General features: G+C 45.9%; 2 long non-coding RNA genes across 2 annotated transcripts; both read left to right on the forward strand.

Moving 5' to 3' along the window:
* Positions 1-2703: 2703 nt before the first annotated feature.
* Positions 2704-5348, forward strand: LOC121141168. Its single transcript, XR_005878063.1, has 2 exons — positions 2704-2787; positions 4907-5348. It is a non-coding gene; the product is annotated as an uncharacterized LOC121141168 (long non-coding RNA).
* A 631-nt stretch (positions 5349-5979) lies between these two features.
* Positions 5980-8877, forward strand: LOC121141435. Its single transcript, XR_005878350.1, has 2 exons — positions 5980-7106; positions 8045-8877. It is a non-coding gene; the product is annotated as an uncharacterized LOC121141435 (long non-coding RNA).
* Positions 8878-20190: the final 11313 nt, after the last annotated feature.

The raw sequence follows: 20190 nt of genomic DNA on the forward strand, positions 1-20190 counted from the left end.
CCCATATACACACTAAACATCCCCCACATACATACCCACACACACTAAACATACCAACACACACACACCACCACACTAAACATACATACACAGCACAAACACACCACCACCACACACCACACCACACTCTCTACATATCACACACACCCCACATCTCTCTAACATACATGCTACACACCACATGCCACAAACACACATCATACATTTACATCACACAAAACATACCCCACATATCACACCATACATACACCACAAATCACAACCATCACAAAACACACCCATATACCATATCACACACATACACATATCAAAAACACACTAGAGTATGCCACACCACCTCTGTGTGAGTGTGTCATACATGCTCACATGCACACACTCACACACACACACAATAAATATAATTAGTAAAAATGTAAAAGGCACTTTCCAGAAGGAGCTGCAAAAGCTGCCACACTAGTTCTCCCTTGGCTGACATGGAGTGATTCGCTCTCTCACCAGGATGGGGTGAGAGCTGTGAAGGCTCCTATGACATCATCTTATGTCCTCAGACCCCTTCCCATTTTGGAGGTCAATGACAACACCATCTGTCTTGTCCCTTTTGAGAGTGATAGCAATGGTTCACTCTGCATTTATTCAGTACATCAGTTTTCTTGTTCTCTTAAAAAAACCAATTTCCATTTTTCCTCTAATTTTTAAAAGACTTATTTATTTTTATTTTATATGTACGAATTGTCACCTGCATGCATGTGTGTGCACCACCTTTGTGCCTATGTCTGTAGAGAGAAGCCTTTTCCTTGCCAGCTGCTTTGGTTTTTCCCTACCAGTCGCCTGGTCTCTGCCACGTTGTAGTCCCCAAATAACACACAAGACGCTGTATTAATTATGAAGCTGTTGGCCTTGCTGTTCCATACTGGATAGCTCTGACTTAAGTATTTACTCCATAATTGTTAATCTAAGTATTTCTCTTACCAGAGAAAAGGGTCTGGACTTCTTACCCCTATGGCAGCTACATGATGACTCCCTGTGTTTCTCCTTCCCAGAATCCTGCTCGAGGACTCCTAGCCCCACCTATCTTGCTTTCCTATTGGCCAATATATGTCCCCTAGAGGCCAGAAGAGGGCTCTGGATCTCCTGGAACAGCAAGTAGGGGCAGTTGTGAGCCACTAAATGGGCATTGGAAACCAAGCCTGGGTCTGCTGCTGAGCAGCAAGCACTGTCAACTGCTGAGTCGTTGTCCTCTTTATTATCTTTATATTTTCTGTTTAGTGTGGTTTGTCCTAGTATTTATTACTTTATTCTTTCCACTACCTCTAGTTTTCAGTCACTATCCTTTTTCTAATCCTTAACGTAGAGGTTTGGATAGTTATATTTGAATCTAATAAATGCAAAACCATGCACTTCTTTAGGGATAACTGATGTGGAGTGATATTGAGCTCTTTTGTTGTGTTTCATTTTGTCTGTCTTTATATATGCTTTAGCCTATTGGGCTTTTTCTTTTAATGTCTTAAGTTTAGTTGGAAACTGGTCATTTTTAATAATATAGTGAAGAACTCTGTGAAGTCTCAGGGCTGGAGAGATGGCTCCGTGGTTAAGAGCACTGGCTTCTCTTCCAGAGGACCTGGTTGTGGTTTGAAGCACCCACCTGGACACACTCAACCATCTGTAACTCTAGATCCAGGACATACAGTGCTGTCCCTTATAGTCTCTACTGGCCCGGCACACACATGGTGTACAGATATACATGCAAGCAAAACTTACCTTCATACAAATTTTTAAAAGAATGTAGTCTCCCCCAGGTTTTAGTGTTTCTTTTTTATTTGTTTGTTTGTCTTTTTATTCCATTGGCTTTCAGAGGCCACTCTGCAATAGCTGTATGTTTGTGGAGGAGGGGGCTCAGGTGTGGCCGCCACAGTCTTCCCATCGCTCACTCTTGAAGTCGGGACGTGATTACTTGGATTTCTGCAGTTATCTGGAAGCAGTAAGTTCCTCAGGAGTTTTGGATGTGTGTTGGGGCTCATCTCCAACATCAGCTGTGTGGTTCTTAGCTTGGTCACAGCCTGATTCACCACCTGCTTGCATCAAGTGTGTGCACAATCCTGTGTGCCTGCATGGCTTTCTGGATTCTGCCTGGTTCTGTGGATGGTTGATTCTCAAACCAAGACTTTATAGTGTTACGTCACTCACTCAGGGGGCTCCTTTAATCAGTGAGGGCTCTACATTCAAGTCCAAAGTCATGTTTTTTCTACTCCTGAAAACAACCAGCATTCGCATTTCTCATCTCCATTCATTGGTAATCCTGGCTTTTCCCCAGCATGGAATTTCTCCACAGTGTGTCTGGGAGATGTTCAGGATTTAAGGCTTGGCACTAGGGGTTGGCAAGTTCCTGGGGCCAGAGACTTCAAGCTGTTTCTAAAAACACCAAGGCTGAATGGAGGGTCAGTCACCCCAGTGTCAAAAGCATAGTCAACTACTTATACATTCTCAGGACTAAGAGGGATGTTGAGGACGTAACAGACAACTCCAGTCATTCTTAAAAGCTGTCTCTAATGGACCTGTGCCAATCACTTAGACTGCAGAAATCGTATGATGATGAGGTGGGGCTGAATCAGTGAGTGGGGTGAGTCTAAGGGTTAACTCCTAGGATCAACTATACTGCTTTAAAAAACAAGAAAGAATTTTCCTGAAATCCTTCACAGATGGTCACGTGCAGTGACAGGCCTCACTGCTTCCCTAGGCTGCTCGCCCCTTCTCTGTTTCCCCTGCTCAGCAGCAGAGTCTAACACAGAGGTGAGTATTCTCTACTGTGCACCGGCATCTAGACCCTGGCTTCACTCCTGCTGAAATGTGTAACTTTGCCTTCTTACTTCTCTTTCTAAATCTATTTTCACACTTGGAATTGGAGGAAAGGATGACAGGTTTGGAGGTTATTGGGCAATGGGCTTTAACTGGTATCCAACATTGCCATTGGAGGAGCTCAGCATCTTAGTAGCTGGCACGGAAGATCTCCCATATAAGGAACCTAATCTTATATGGCACGCTTATGCCCAAGGTTCTTCTCTTTTGGCTCACTTCCTTAGTCTGTGATTTGAAATCATCACACACAGCAATGCGCTGCCTCTTTCCACTTCCTGTACTCGGTTCTGTGGTCTTGACTCCATTCTCCATCCTATGTCCTCTCCTTGAACTATGAGACACTCTCCTCTCCTTCCTGCTCCTAGTGTGTGAGGGTTTCCAAAGTGAGACCCCAAGTCTCTCATGCTAGAACTTACGAGTCTCATGATCTGACTCCTTTGTATTTTGTAAGCAGTTGTTCCACATTGTTAGTCCATCTTAAGCCTCATGTGAATGACTAAATGTGTAGAGTATGAGTTCAACTTCCCCCTCAACCCTGTTAAAAACAGGATTGTTAGCATCACCTCAGTAACCCAGGCTCCTCAAGCCCCTCTACCCCCTCAATGGAAATGTATCAGGCAGCTTAATTCCCCTAGACTACTTAATAAGAAACAAGATCAAGGTTAAGGAGATAGATTACTGGGTAAAATGTCTGCCATACAAGCACAGGGACCTGAGTTTAGATACCCAGAACCCCTGTAGAAAAGAAGCCAGGTTTCGGTGGCACATGTCTGTAAACCCAGTCCTGGGGTCTAGTGGACAGGCGGATCCCCTAAGTTCACTGGCCATCAGTCTAACCAAATCCATGGGCCTTAGGTTCAGTGAGGGACTCTGTCTCAAAAAATAAAGATGGAGAGAAACTGAGGGAAAATACATAGTATTGACCTCTGACCTCCACATTCACACATGTGTGCATCCACACACATGGGCAAACATCCACACTAACAAGCACAAACACCACATGTACACAGCACACACCAAAAACTACCAAAGAAAAAGAGCAAGAGAAACAAGAGCTCCGGAATCTAAACCCACAAAGCAGACTTTAGGCAGCTGATGTGTAGCAGGCATTTGGACACTTCCTTTTTTTGTGACTCTCACCCAACAGTCTAGGCAAAGCACCATAAACCCATTTTACAGATGTGAATCTGTGAGGTCCCCAGATTGGCACACAATCACATAAGTAATAAGCTACAAGGGTAGGGGCCAAGTCTGGGGGATTTATCTGACTCCAGAGTATACCTTCTTTCTCTGGTCTCTCTTTTTGCTCATGGAGTCTATGAATAGTTAATTCCCAAGCTTTGAAGTCTGTAAGAACCACATAGAAGAATACATTAAAAACAAATTTTACTCTCACTCTCCACCTCAGAAGTCAGCTGGTTCAAACAGAACCCAAATGATGACAACATCAACAAATACACTAATATAGAAAGAGGAAAACCTATGAGGCCCCACTCCTAGACAAAGAACTACAGGCAATTAATATCTGCTAAGAGAGAGGAGCTTAGTCTTCCCCAGGGATGAGTGCCCTAATCGGTTATCCAACACCAAGTAGTCAGCCCCCAAGTCATATACATACAGTGGACACTACACAGACTCAGCGGCTTGTATTTACATATTTATGCATTTTTAAATACACATGTAACAAAGAGAAATCAAAGAAAAAGAGGGCATGGATTTGAGTAAGGGTTAGTACATGGGAAGGGTTGGAGGGAGGAAAAGGAAGGGGGGAAATTATGCAATTATGTTTTAATTTACAAAAATAAGGTATTTTTAAGGAAGACATATCAGGTAATGTGGGGACTGGTCATGATGTATCACACCTCCCCTGCCACCCAAGCTAGCGGACAATGAGATTCAATGTCAAGCACAACCACTGGTCAGCACACATACTGACAGATGGACGGTCTAAGGGCAAACACTGCTCTCAGTCACTAGGTCTTTGTGCTTAAAAGGGACTGCCCAGTCTGAAGCCTAACACTGCCACCCATCAGCCTCTGTTCTTGCTTTCCAGATCTGGCTGGAGGAAACGGGAAACCCCAGCATGGGTGTTGCAACAGCAGATTACGTAATGTCCTGGATCCCTACATTCCCTCCCCCCAGGGGAAAGAAGACATTCCTGGGTTGCCTGCACTGCCTTGTCACACAGCAAGAGTGTGTTCTCCATGGTACCCGTGGCCGCATCACAGGCAGAAGACCCCATTTCCTCCTCAGTCCCTCTGCACTAATACCAATCAAACGCTGTCATTTAAGAGCTGGCTTTGCTGACCTCCGAGCATTCCCATCTTTACCCAGTCATGCAAACCTCTTCCTTAAAGGCGCCCTTCTTGATCACAAGACAAAAAGAGAAAACTGCCTTTTCCTTCCTTTTCAGCTATGAGTAATGATCCGTGCTCTCTTGCGGTTAATACACAGAGTCAGGCTTTCTGCTGAAACGGCCTGGAGTTTAATGAGAAGTTCTTTGACTCTGGCTGCATGTTGTTTGTTCAGCAGGGTGTGAAGGATGCAGTGATGGAGTTAGCCTGTCCCTGCAGCTTTAAACACATTTACTCAAAGCTTGGAAATGTTACTTCATTATCAGTAAAACAAGGAAAGTGGTCCTAATCTCCTACTGGTTGTTGAGACTTGTTATACAGAAGGTGCAGCCGAGCTGCTGGGTGGAGTGGAGCCTCCCTGCAGGCTGCCATCATTCTCTGCATCTCAATACACACTATGGTCCCTAAACAAGTGGCATCTGTGTCACTGGGGGGCTGATGAAGAATGCAGGACTCCAAGTACACCAAGGCCATACTGAATTTATAGTTTCACATGCTCCCCCTGGAGTTGGAACTTTCTCTCTTCTCTCTCTCTCTCTCTCTCTCTCTCTCTCTCTCTCTCTCTCTCTCTCTCTCTCTCTCTCTCTCTCTCTCACACACACACACACACACACACACCAGGGAAATGGCTATCTATCTAACTAGTAGGTAGAGCATGGTGACAGCTTTCCTTTAAATAATTTATTTTTTACATTCTAATCCCAGTTCCCCCTCCCTCTTCTCCTTCCACTCCCTCAATTCCCTCTGCTCCTGGGAGAGGGTAAGGCCTCCCCTAGGAAGGCTACTAAGTCTGTCCCATCATTTTGTGAGGCAAGACCAAGGCACCTCCCCACCCCCCACACCTCTGTGTCTAGGCTATGCAAGGTATATCTCCATATAGAAAGGGCTCCACTAAGTTTCTGCATTAGAGTTAGATCCTGGGTCCACTGCCAGTGGCCTCACATAATTGTCCCAGCTGCACCATTGTCACCTATATTAAGGGAGTCTAGTTTGGTCTTATGCAGGTTCCCCATTTGTCAGACTGTGATCAGTGATCTCTCATTAGCTCAGGTCAGCTGATTCTTTGGGCTTCCCCATCATGGTCTTGACTCCTTGGTGACAGCTTTCTAACGTACTGTTCCATAATCTTTTGATGCTTTTAGGCATCACAGCTGAATGGACCAAACAGATCTTCTATCTTCCCAAGTGAGTGATCTTCCTTAATCAGACCTCTGATCACTTCATGCTGCTGTGTGTTTATGGTTCTCTGTCCCTCAAAGTCCCATCTTCATGGAACATCCCTCAAGGCTTTAATCACCTGGCTGCAGTCTACCTTTCCAACCTCATTCTTCTCTCACTTTCGCTACAGCCTCTGCTACATCCAAACTAGGCAGGCCTGTCCTTCCCTGAGGCAGCTTTCCCCTCCACGTTCCTTACCACAAAATTGTTCCCTGGCTGTCCCTCTCCTTCACCCCCTTTCCTAGGCTTCCTCAACTTTTATTTCCTCTGCCTCCACACCCTATTAAGCTTTCAAGGTTTGGCTCCACAGTCACTGCAGAAATGTAGAGCTCCAGAGGAATGAGCATTCCAGAGCTCAGGGCACGTGTTTTTCCTGACCCAACAGCCAGTGTCTGATCGTGGGCAAGTTAAGCATTTGAGCTTCTCAGCTACCCAAGTCTTGACAAAGGCTGATAAAAGCCCCGGCTCAGAGGAGTGTTAGCAGGGTGCTTTGCCAGCTGCTGTGCCCAGAACTGGGGCCCACATGCAGTAAATGCTCAATAAACCTCCTCCAAACCCACTGCAGAGTCAGTGTGAGGGAGGGAGAAGAGTCTATGTCTGCTTTCGTCCTCACCGAGAGTCTGGAAGCTGGCCCAGCTTCTACTGCATTGTATGCACCGAGGAAATGTACTACTGTACACGGTAAGTAAGCAAATGTCTTTAAAGTATCAGGCAAACAGCAAGGGGCTATTTTGTTCAAAATTTGGTTTTGCTACCCAGGCTTGGATAGTAAGAGAGGTAAAGGACTGGGAGGGAGGCATCTTATGCATTTCTCACTATCACTATGGTTAACTTGATTCTGTTTCCCAACCCCTCAGAGGCAGGATATGACTTCCTCACATACAATACAAAGAATATTGACTATGAACGTTTTTAAAGACACTATTGCAACATCCTGTTCATTGTTTCAGTTCTCCTGTCACCATGACAACCTTCACCTCCCTCCCATAATAACTAGAGGTGTTGCAATCCTCCTTTGATCCCCTGGAATGGCCAATTAGTCCCTAAAAGCACATCACTCTATCCACATCCAATTATTAGAGACCTGTATCTGTCCTTGATCATCCTGCAGCTTTGAGGGATGGGCCGGAGAGATGCTCAGTCAGCAAAGTGCATGCCTTGTGAGCAGGAGGACTGCTCTGGATCCCCCCAGAACCCACATTTTAAAAGGCTAGCTGTGGCGGCATACAGTTGTAATCCCAACACTGGGGAGGAGGAGATGGGTTGATCCCTGGGGCTGGGTGGTCAGTCAAACCTATATGATGACCTCCAGACCAATGAGAGATCATATCTCAAAACACAAGATGGGTAGTTCTTGAGGAATGACACCTCCACACACATGTGTATCCATGGACACACACAAATACACACAGAAAGAGAAAGAGACATAGGGACAGAAACAGAGAGAGTTTATTTCCTAAGGAATGCAGAAGGATGGCCTCAGCAGGGTGTGTATCAACTAAGTGAGTGAAAGAGCAGGACAAACACTTTATCTTGAATGACAAAGACAGAAAAAGAGACCTTTGATGGGAAATAGCACTGTCAATGTAACTGTCTCCCGTTCTCTGCCCTGTCCACAGTGCCAGCCCTGTCCCCCCATTCTGCTTTTTGTGTCAGCCCAGTGGAGAGGCCTAGAGAACCTCAGAGACACCATCTGTCACAGAGAATCTGAAGCACAGCAGATGGAAGAATCCCCTGTGGAGTTTACCAAAGTGAATTCTGACTTGGGAGCTCTGAGTTGGGACCAGAGATTCTGGATTTTCACAAGCTCCCAGTAACCAAAGGTTGCTGCCAGTGACCACGATGTCTTTGAACTAACTAGCATCAGTGTAACCCTCCTGGCACCTGAAGAACTCAGACCTATTAAATGTCTGTTACCATTTACTGTATACTTACTCTGTGGCAGGTATTACACCTACTGTGTGACACATAATGTAAGAGTTTCTTCCAAGTGCTTATCCCCTGGTCCTTCATTGCTTGAGTGCAGGATTGTGAGGTTTAAACTGTGACTGGAGAAGTCATGACTGTGTTACAGCTCTGAAGGGAAAGGTATCCTAACAGGAATGTTACAGCTCTGTTCCAGCATGGGGAGATGGGATGGTTTCCCCAACAAAGTATTACAGTCGTTGCTCCAGGAAAAGATCTCCATGATGCAAGTGTAACAACTTTACTCTAGAAGGGGAGAGTTTCCCCAGTGAGGTTGTTACAGCTCTGCTCCAAAGAAATGTTACAGCTCTGCTCAGCTTCACTGCAGTGTGGCAATTTGGCTCCAGCATGGCAAGTTTCTCTAGTTCTCCTTTGCTCTGGCTCAACTCAGCTCTAGTGAGAGTCATTACAACTCTGTTCTGTTCCAGTGAAAGTTGTCACATCTCTGTTCTGCTCTGCTCCAAAAAAATAAAGTTCTTACAACAAACTTCACTCAAGATATTAATTTGGAGGGATGGATCCAGAAAAGTGGCTATCTCTGCCAGGATGGAAAAAGGAACAGGTACAGGGCTCATACAGGGATTCTTAGGGGCAGAGCTTTCTGGGGTGGAGATTTTCAGGGTGGGGATTGATAGGATCTCAATTCCTGAGCTTGGGACAAGCTCAGAGATTGGTTAGATTTTGTGCTTAGATATTGATTAGATTTTAATTCCTGAGTTGGTTAGGGACAGGGTATGTTTCTTTGGCTCTGGTCTCAGGGTCAGGGTGTTCTTTAAATGTCCCTTTTTACCCTACAATGGATCAATAAAAATGCCACCCACCTGAAAACTCTAGAATATGAGTGGGCAGCTGCTTTGTGGATTTCACTTCTCCCTGATAGTCTCATGTTTAGTCAGAGTGAGTTCCCCCACACATAGCCTCCAGAGGGTGAGAACTATTCAAGAGAAGAGGGCCCCAAATCGTCTTTATGGGGATTATCAAGGATGACTATATTAGGGGTGCATTTGTAGCCCCATACAAACAAGATAAAATAAAGGATGTGTATTTGTCCTCATCTCAGATAATGACTTTTGTGGTCCATTTTCCCCCAGTTGCCTTCTCCTCCAGGACACTGAGGTAAAGCACATTTCCCAGGTCCCTGCAGAGGGCCACAGACAAGTTCTTACTGAGGAGATGAGGGTGGAAGAGCCCTGACCACCAGAGAAGCAATAGTTTAGAGGAGGTGTGTCTCCACATCCCAGTCCATCTCTCATTTATGATGGACTCAGAGAATGCCAGAAAGAGTCCAAAGCCACAGCAGACACAGTAGGCAGAAGAAGCTGAGTTCCAGAATAGCCGAGTGTAAAATAAGGAACCTCACCCACAGATCTATTCTGGACTGTGCCATAAAGCCCCAACCTTTCCCTTGCTCATTCATAGAAACTGTGGGTCTGTTTGATACAAGCTTCCTCTTCTATGATAAGTAGATGGAATGAATATTGCTGGGTAGAGTGACAATGTCTACACATTTCCACAACTATTCAAGTAATTCCTTAAAATAACCTAGAGTCTCACATAAGGCACAAAGACCAGTGGAAGGGCGGAAGTGTCTGTGTATCTGAGGATCTGTGTAAAAGAACACAGGATGCAAACATTTCTTCCAACATTCCTGACCCTCATGCTACCTCCTCCCCATTCCTTTTTGTGGCATGAAACTCTGAAAACAGGGCGCACGCTTTACAGATGGCTGTGGTGACACTCTGATTTCTTACAAATGGAGAGTGAAACTTTGGAGCAGTTCAGCCTCATGGTTTCAGACGAGGAGGTGCTGAACCTTGGAAGTACACACCAAGTCTGTCTGTCATCTGTCAAAATGAGACTCCAGGATCAGACTTAAGTTGGATATCTGTATCATAACCTTTCCCCAGAAGGTGCAGGAAGCACTACAGAGAAGGGGACAGAAAGAGTGAAGAACAGAGGGAGTGAAGGATGGCTAGAAAATAAAAAAGCAGTGTTTTCTGGTCATGTCAGGACTTCCAGTGACTGTGACTGTCCTAGACCTGCCTAACATCAAAGCAATCAAGATTACAGAAAGTATAGGGAATGTTTCACTAAGCCCCACCCTTAGCTAAGGAAATGTTGACAATTGATGGCTGTGGGAGGGATGGAAAGTCAGTTATTTTTAGGCATGTGGCTTTTGGTCAGTTGACCATGCTTCAGTCCATGGTCCTGCACCCATGCTGGAAGCCCTAATTAGATTAGGTGTGTTTAAAGGAGAGAGGGAGGGAGGAAGGGAATGAGGGAGGAAGGGAGGGAGGGAGAACTAAAGAAGAAAAAAAAGGAAAGACTACACATAACAGGGCTAGAGATGGGAGGCCACTATCACAGGTAAACTAGAACAAAGTGGTTTTTTCTTCACCCTCCTGGGGCCAGAAGATGCCTGGATCTCTGTTAACAGTTCTGTTTCTTTTACAGTGAATTCTCAGTGTGATGAGTCATCCTTTCTTGGGAACTTCCCAGGATTCCAGATGGTTCCTACATAGAGAGGACAGAGGGTGGAGGAAGGACAGACCCAGGCCATCTCTGACATCACAGATTCAGAAAAAAAGAATAGACCCTGGTCAAATAGTCCCAAGATAATCTTGAAAACTAAGGCAGAAAAACTCCTTGTCACTCAGTTTCTAGACTTGCAGAGAGTGACATCTGCCCTTTCTGAAGTCAAAGGAAGTACCATAAAGTGTCCCATTTCAGCTGACGATGAATAGTCCCCATCCCAACTCCCTTCATGCTTCCAGACAGCATAGGGTATGCTCACCACAAAGGATAAAACTCTAAGCAAAGCCAGTGTCCGTGATCTGAAACCCCAGAGCTGGTGTTGTTATCCTTTGAAACAGATCCTATATGCTGGACAAACCCTGCAGCAGTGGGTGACATGATAGAACTCAGTTCATTTTGGGGGGCCCATAGGCCCTGAGCTCCTTGGTGTCAAGGACTTGGCCCTTGCCATCAAGGTGTTACAAGGACATAGTAAACACTAAGTGGAGTCCTTGACAACTGAGAATAAGGACTTAGTACTGAATGCTTAGTTTACAGAGTGTATAGACCTAGCTAGGCTATGAAGAATGGTCTCCAATGCATGGAAGGCCTAGTAACCAACTGTTTGACAAGAGAGTCCAGACCCTTGACTCTTCATTGAATGCCTGAATCACTAAAATAAATAAGCTACATCCAATAGCTCCAAAGGTCTGATTTGAGGTTAAATTTTCTTCCCCTACCTCATTATTTTAAGCAGCCTCAGGCATCTGGAATTAAATAAATCAAGCCAGACACAGAGACTCAGAAGTGGCAAAGCAAACCAACAGATGTGGTATGTGAGCCAAACACCAAAATAAGGCCTTGGAGCTTGCATCTCAAAGCCCAAATGAGCAGAAAACATACCGAACATCCAGGAATCCAAGTGAAGCTGCATTTCCAAGCTTAGCAGGGAGCAGCTGAGACACAAAACAAGGCCCCTGTTCACACATGTCCCTGGCCTCTGCTCTGAATGGCATGTCCCAACCATTGCTCTTACCCTCTTAGTCTCCACTATCAGTAATGACAGCATTGGGATAATTATTGTGGATGCTCCTTGCATTTGAAGCTCTGAATAGCATTGGGGCTGTGTGTACAGAAAGCAGCACAGTGTGTAGAATGTTCTGGAAGGGTGTTTGCTAGAAGAGGAGATTTGCATACCATGTGTGTCAGCAAGCACTCACTGAATCTTGCACCTGTGGTCTATTAGCATCGTTTCCCTGGGCAGATTACATCCTTTAGGGTCTTCATCTGTAAGAGGAGACTGGTGACAGAGGTTTTCTAAGCTCATGTGACGTGCCCTGCAAGAATGCCTCACACATAATATGATGCACTGGTTAATGAACTCGAGCCCATTTCCTTTCCATTCATCGGAATCTTCCATTTTTCATTGCTCTTCTTCATTGGTCGCTAATATTGCTCCTTCCCTCTAGAGACCCCAATGGTCTTGAATATCATAATGTTGATGTTCACTGAGGAAACCTTAAATTAAAACACATTTAATCTAATATCTTTTGTGCTCATCTCTTTCCCATTGGTGGTCTGACTCTGATCATCTCAGTTCGGCTGGGTTCAAACAGTACCAAGAAGCCCTACTGTGTGCTGGGCACTCTAAGAGCTTTGAGTATAGCTCAGTGCTGACAAGGATGCTTGCTAACAGGAAAGAGGCTTGGAAAGAAGGAGATAGCGTGACACAGGTCTCTAACTGTGAGCTTTCTTTCTTCCTCCAGAAGGGACATCCTTCCCCAGCAGGTGTCATCTTTCTGTCCCTATTGACCATGGCAGATAGACATGCACACTCCTTTTAACAATACACAGAGGACTTAGCGCTTCCTCCCTGCTACTATGCACATCCTTCCTCACATGACTTCTGTCATTCTTCCGTCCCGATGAGTCTATATGTGTGCGCACGTACCCCCCCCACACACACACAGCTCCATAAATGGGCATTTGCTGGAAAGACATAAAAAGAATCTTGTCCCTTCCAATTGGGATGGCTCTGACAGCCCAGAGAACAGTTCAAATAAATCTAGCTGAGTGAATGAGTTTCATTCAGGTTTACAGAGTGGTGGCTGACTCGGGCAGCTGCTCTACTTAAGTCCCTCCTGCCTTTGACTCCAATGTTCTTTTATCTAGGGCAACAAGCAGGTAGTGAGTGTGATTAATGGTCCCTCCAGGGGAGCAGGTGTTTGTAGCATTGGCATCCTGACTCTAAGGAGGAAGCATTGACAGTCTCTGAGCAATTAATCTCTTCATTTCAGTGTATAGTATGCTTATATTTTTGCCTTTGCTATGGCTCAGAGTCTCTGAACATTCACCACGGAAGCTGTTGGTACTAAATGGCCATTACTTACTACAAACACACACACACACACACACACACACACACACACACACACACACCATGAAAGTGATGGTGACAGCTGTCTGAAGACAGACGCTTCAGATCATTCTAACTACATCTACTCTAAACAGATGTTCAAACCTCAACAATAACAGTGGCAGACACATTTTCTAAACAAATTTCATTTTCCCACTCTGTCAACAGGGGTTTTTCTAAAGCACTGAAAATGAATTGTGCTCATTTCTTTCCACGTTGTGTATCTCTGCATCTCCTGGTCAAGTACCAGGAACACACAGGCATGAACCGCACGCACCCACGCTCACATACACACACACACACACACACACACACACACACACACAGAGAGAGAGAAAAACAGAGAGAGAGACAGACAGAGACAGAGAGACAGAGACAGACAGACAGACATGGTGCCTGGGAGCAACTGGCCTTGCTGTGATACCACCTCATCTTCATCTTCTCAACCTGCTAGATTCCTGTGACTTCCCTCTGCATGTCCTGGACAATAGCATCCTCTCAGCAGGGTCTCACCCTGTGTACCTGAACTTGATGCCATAAGACCTAACCCGTACAGTGGAGGGCCCTATCTATAATTCTCTCTCTCTCTCTCTCTCTCTCTCTCTCTCTCTCTCTCTCTCTCTCTCTCTCTCTCTCTCTCTCTCTCTCTCTCTCTCTCTCTCTCTCTCTCTCTCTCTCTCTTTCTCTCTCTCTCTCTTTCTCTCTCTCACTCACGCACACACACACACACATGCACAATCATACACATCCATACATCCACATACAGGCACACACAAACACATATACACAAGTCTACATATAGCCCTGGGAGTCTACTTCATCTATAAGGCAACACAGGCTCCCCCTGGGAAGGGCCCAGGGACCCTTACACTAGAACTTTTAAGAATCTCCTTGGCTCTGTTCTCCTCATTAGGTGATGAGGCCAAGCCAAGGAAATAAAGTGATACACAGCAGGGCCAGAAGCATCAGTCTCATCACTCGCACAGAACAATCAACACCCATGAAGCCAGGTGGCAGGTTGACAACAATAGCTTACATGTGATGATCTCTTCCATGTACTATTCTAAGATACTGGCAAGCATTTATTTATTTAACTCACCAGATCCTGGCAGCAACCCCAGGTCTCAGGAACCACCACTCTGCATTGTAGATGTTGAAACAGAGGAGATACAAGACCATGTTACTTGGTCATGGTCACACAACACAAGCAGCAGAGCAGTTACTCACATCGAGGGGTCAAGTTCTAGAGTCTTCTCTCTTATGTCCTTAAAAAACAGATAGAGCTCTATGCCCAGGCAGGTGCTCACATACAGTAGACTGGCTTCTAGAACTGATGGGCCCATTTCTTACTTTACCTGGCTCCATCTTACTCACTGTTCTAAGAGGATGGCCCAATCTCAACATACAGCTGCAGAAGTCCAGGCTCCAAGCCTCTTTCTTCCCACTTAGAACACCTGGGAAGTGGAGCCTAGTGGAGGAGTCCTCACAGCTGAGCTCATGTCATGCCTTAGTCTGGAGAGCCCTCATAGTCTCCAGAGGAGCCATTCTCCTAGACCTGGAAGTGTCAGACAATCACATACAGTTTTCAGGTGACTCCGAGGCTTAGATACAAACAGTTCTAAGCACTTGTCACAGCCTATACACAGGAGGAACCTAGTAAATGGAGGCACTGGATATAATGGTTATATAGTATGGTGATAAAGTGACCTGTAGAGATAGTTAATGTCGAGATGCCCAGACAGGTCTGAAGCTGAAGCCGTTCCAAGCATCATGGTGGCTACAGTGTTCTGGCCAGCTCTACTCTGGCACAAAGACCCAATCCATAGTAGCCCTGGAGACCAGGAAGCAGAAAAAAAGGATATGCCTCTAGGGCAGGGCCTGAAGCAGTCAGGGTCCTCCTGACTGTGGCTTTCTGATCACCAGGTCCTGGAGCACAACATCATGGCAACCCTGCCACCCATCATGGCAACCCTGCCACCCATCATGGCAACCCTGCTAACCATCAGAGAAGCCCTGCCACCCATCAGGGCATCCCTGCCACATTTGGTCTATACAAGTATCTTCTACACCTCACACCCCATTTCTACCCTGCCAGATCCACATTCATGCTCTGAGCCATAGAGACTGTGTGGAATTTCCTCCCCATCTTGACAATGGGAAAGTCCCAGTTCTGTGAAGTACCTCCCACAAAGGCAGGATGAATCCCACAGACAGGCCTGAACTCTAAACCCTGAGAGTAGGTCACATTCCAGCAGTTTTCCAACCCAACTCAGAATGTCCAGTGGCCAAAGGAAGCTGGCCAGCCACCCCACTCCTCCTCCTAGCTTGGACCTTGCTAGTCTCTAATGATCTGGGAATTCCCAGGGAATTCTCTCATACTGCAAGACAGACAAACAGACCAACTCCTAGCCTGGATAATTGCTAGGACAGTGAAAGTGACTTCAGGGTGTGTTCATTATCTCTTCAACTTATTGACCTACCATTGTTTTCATGCCTCTAAAGAGAATAGGAGAAGTTAGTCACTTCACACAGCTATGACCGTACCAGATATCAGAGAGGCCAGATGGTAAACTCCTTTCTTAATGTGAGAGCTCATCTTGCCTACACTTCATTCACTCACCAGAGGGAGGGAGTGGGCCATGGAGAGGTCACTTGGAATCAAAGAACCCGGAACACCTCCTAGTTCTATCTCTTTCCACATATGTACCCTTCATTGGCACTAAACCTCTCTGGGCCTCCATATTCATCAACTGACTAGTGAAGGAAGATAAACGGGGAGGCTTAAGGAAGCTCATGCTTACCTGATTCCTGTGACAGGTGGGGTCTTTCAGTGTATGCTGGCAGCTCCCCCTCTCAACCCCAAACCCAGGCTTCGCTGTCCTCGTGGTTCTACAGGTCCTTTCAGAACCTCCTCTGACTGCTTTTAGCACATCTTTTCTGGCTTCTGAAAAGTGGACTGCAAACAGGGGCTGCCTATGAGATGAACTCCTCAAATCCCAGAATCTCTGACAGACAAGGAGAACAAATGTCCAGCCATGCAGACTCCCTTAGGTGATAGCAGTCAACTTTCCTTGTCCCAGGCCCCGGATTCTGTTCAGAGCCACATATGTGAAAAAGGAGGTGTGAGCCGATCTTTCTCGGGGCTTCCCCATCGATGCTTAGCATCCTAATGGCATTGTAAGGATGCCTGTCTGGACTCTACCTGGAGCCTGCTACCTTCTGCAAAACACAAGTTCTATCTGGTTGCGGGACACAACTGCCAAAGTAAGGTTCAGTGGGAGTCACTTTGATAAATACCTCATGGTGACACAGGCTGTGACCTGAGACAGACAAGGATCGTGTTAGGAGAAGAGCATGCTCTTCATTTCTCCTCTGATCTCCAAGAGAAAAATGTCAGTGCTCCCACTTGATCTCTCCCTCCTCCAGATTCTCCTCCTCCATGCTCCTCCCTCCCTCCTCTTATTTCTTCTCCTCCCACTCCTTTATCTTTCTTCGCATCCTCCTTATCTTCTTCCTCTTCCCTCTTTCACCACCCTCAAGTAAGCTCACAACATTAGACAGAAATCTGCCTCAAGTTCAAATTGAAAAGCAAAGCTTGTTCTGGTTGCATTTGGGGGAAGTAATACTGATTTGGGATTTATGGTGCTTATAAAATGATTGCTTCCCATGTGCATTCATTTATATTAGAAAAAGGGATCCTTCTAAAGAATACCTCTTATACATACAAGAGAATAATGTGATTAAAACTTATTTTAAAGTCCTTAAAGTAGGATGGTAACATTGAGAGTAAGCATTATCAGAAAGACACACCATAGCCCCGAGAATTCCAGATCCCATGACTGGATAAGTAGATGAAGTGTCCAAGTCACATTTTCTTAACATTCTCTCATACTTCAGCTCCAAGGCCACCATGCAGCTAGGGTGTCAAATCTACCTCTCTTTGCTCTGTCTATCCATTTATTCACCAAGTAGTATTTGCTTTCTGTTTTTAATATGAAGAACTTTAAAAGCAATATGAGGGCTTGTTCATCAGTAAGCCTGAGCCCAGGGAGACAAAACTGGGAAGGAGGCAATGAGATTGGTGGCACCACAACCCCTGGGTTCTGGCTGTTAGAGGCAGTATCATTACAAGCAGAGGCACCAGTAAGCCTCTGAGAGAACTGCACCACGGGAAGACAATTGGACAAGAAGCAAACCACACACCTCATCTGTGTTCCTCTGCCTATGTAGCATCCTCTGTCCACATCTCAGTTTCTTGTCCACACAAGGGAAGAGTTGGAAACATCACTCTGGTCACAGGGCTATTGAGAGGATCACGAGAGCTTTAGCAGAGCAAGAATGTGTGTGCTGATGGCAGCTCTGGTGTCTGTCCCGCAAAGGCTCCCTATTAATTTAGTGAGAAAGTATATGGAAGAGTCCATCAGAAAGAAACAGCCTTTGGAAGTGTTGGAAGTGGGAGCTATCACCAGAGGTACCTGCATTCCGATATTGGGGAAGGCTACCAGAGCATGTCAGCAACGGGGATGAACCCAAGGCAGGACAGCAGTAGGGAGTTTGCTGAGGTGTCCAGGAGACCCCCAAAAGTTGACAGGTGGGAGACTTCCAACTCTTAAGTCCAGTAAGTCAACAGTACCCATGGCCGATCCTCTAGTTTTCAAAGCTCATCTTTGTTAGCTTGAGTGAGACAAGTATTCTGGACTAGAACCCCAGCCTTGGAGCTAAAACAAATACTGGGAGAAAAGAGAAAGGCCAAAGGATATTTATTTTCCTTCTGGAAACTTTCCCAGGAGCCCATGTCACAGGACTGGACATAGGAATGCATTTGGAGTTTCCCTGATGCAGTGACTAAGCTGTCGCCTCATCCACAGCATCTGCAGGACTCATGGGAGTCCCATGGTTTCCCCTCACCGGGCACATTCTCTCCCCCAGCTGCCCATCACTGCAGGCTAAGTGAGCTACACTTTAAAAGTGCTTTAGAGCAGACAGCACTGTAGTTTCCTACAGACTTTCTCCTGTGCTTCCCCTTCAGAATATTGTTAGTGAGCACCATTTTGAACCAAGCTTCACCCAGGCAGGAGGAATGAGATGCCAATGGAATGGAGCAATCTGGCAAGCTGTAGAATTGTAGAAGAATGCATTGGTCGGTGTTCTTCAGAGAACCAAAAAGAAAAGGTTAGCTACATGTGCCCAGGAAGAGAATACTTACAAAAAAATCGGCTGGTATGTGAAAGTTGAAAAGCCCCATCTCCAGGCTGGAGGCCCAGGACAGCTGGTACAGTGGCCCAAGTGTGTAACCACCAGGACCAATGTTGGCAGGTCTTAGTCTGTGTTCAGAGGTCTGAGGATCAAGTGCTGATGTCTAAAGTCAGTAGAGTACAGATGTCCTAGCTCTGACACGGGGAGAAATTGGCCTTTCTTCTTCCCCTTTGTCCCATTTGGGCCCTCAGTACACTGGAAGATGCCTACACATTGGCAAGTGTTCTTCAGCAAGGCTACTCATTAATGTTTGTCTAGCTCTCTGGGCAGCTTTTTATGTGGTCTAGGTGACATATAAATCCATCCATCAGTGAATAAGTCATTTGTTCCTCCCATGACTCCCAGGAGACACAGGCCACTGATAGGGGCCCTGTGAGATCAGGAGATATTAGCCTAGTGGCAAAGGGGAAGACCTGTCATAGAAAGGAGACAGGAGCTTGCACAAAGACCCAGAAGCCTGCCTTTTGGTAGAAGGACATGGAGATCCCTTGAAATAAGATAGGCTTTTGAGGAACCCGAGTCCATGGAGAAAGAAGGGAAGGTTGAAGTTGGAGTGCTAAGCAGATACCACACTATGACTGAGCTCTTAGTATTGTGGGCATACTAAGGACAGAGGGGGGCATTGAAGAACTCTCAGCAGAGAAAACACATGGTCCGTGTGGCCTTTCTGAGTGTGTTAGCAGCAGGGTGGAGCTGGGTTGGAGGAGTGAGGTTGCAGGCAGAATGTCCACTTAGGAGTCTGGCAAAACCCAAAGGAAGATTGTTCAGGACTGTGAGGATTAGTGTGATTGACAACTTGACAGAACCTAGAAACACTTAGGAGACAAGACTTTGGCATGTTTTTGAGGGAATTTCTAGTCTGGGTTAATTGAGTCAGGAAGACCCGTCTTGAACATGGGCAGTACCATCCATAGGCTGGGGTCCTAGCCTGAATAAAAAGGAGAGTGTGAACTGAGTACCAGCATCCCTGCTTCTGCTTCCTGACTGCAGAAGCTAGCTGCCTTGAGCTCCTGCTGTCATGGATTCTCTGCTGGGGAGGACTGTAGCCTCAAGCTATGAGGCCAAAAAAACCCCTCTCCTTAAGTTGCTCAGGTTGTCAGGTATTTTGTCAAAGCAACAGGATAAACACTTAACTGACAGATACTAGTGAAGGGTGGTGATAATTGGGATGGTGAGATGGGGCTGGACTTGGAGCTTAAAAGAAGAGGCGGGGACACGCTTACACCTTCATTCAATCTGCTGGCCCAAATCTCAACCTCTAAAAGTTCTAAACTCTGCTCTTTCCATCCCTGTATCCCAGGCACCTAGCAATGATGCTCAACACAGAATGCCTCTGATAAGACTTTAGTAAAAGATGAGTGGGTGAACAAATGAGTGAATGAGTAGCAACATAAACAAGGTCTTCCTCTGAGACCTATCAAGGGATCGCCAGTAGCTTGAAAAATTGTTTATCTTGTTCCAACTTCCTTCCAGACTTACATGGAGACTCACAGAAACCTTTCATCTACTCCAAGGGACCCCCTCCCACCCAGAGACCTGGCTGGGGTCAGAGAGAGCTCTGGATAGGAAGCAGGCTGGCCACTGCCCTGAACTTGGCTTCCTGAGACCACAGCC

The sequence above is a fragment of the Mesocricetus auratus genome, unplaced genomic scaffold, assembly GCF_017639785.1.
Source record: "Mesocricetus auratus isolate SY011 unplaced genomic scaffold, BCM_Maur_2.0 Super-Scaffold_100007, whole genome shotgun sequence".
In the NCBI taxonomy this organism is placed as follows: domain Eukaryota; kingdom Metazoa; phylum Chordata; class Mammalia; order Rodentia; family Cricetidae; genus Mesocricetus; species Mesocricetus auratus.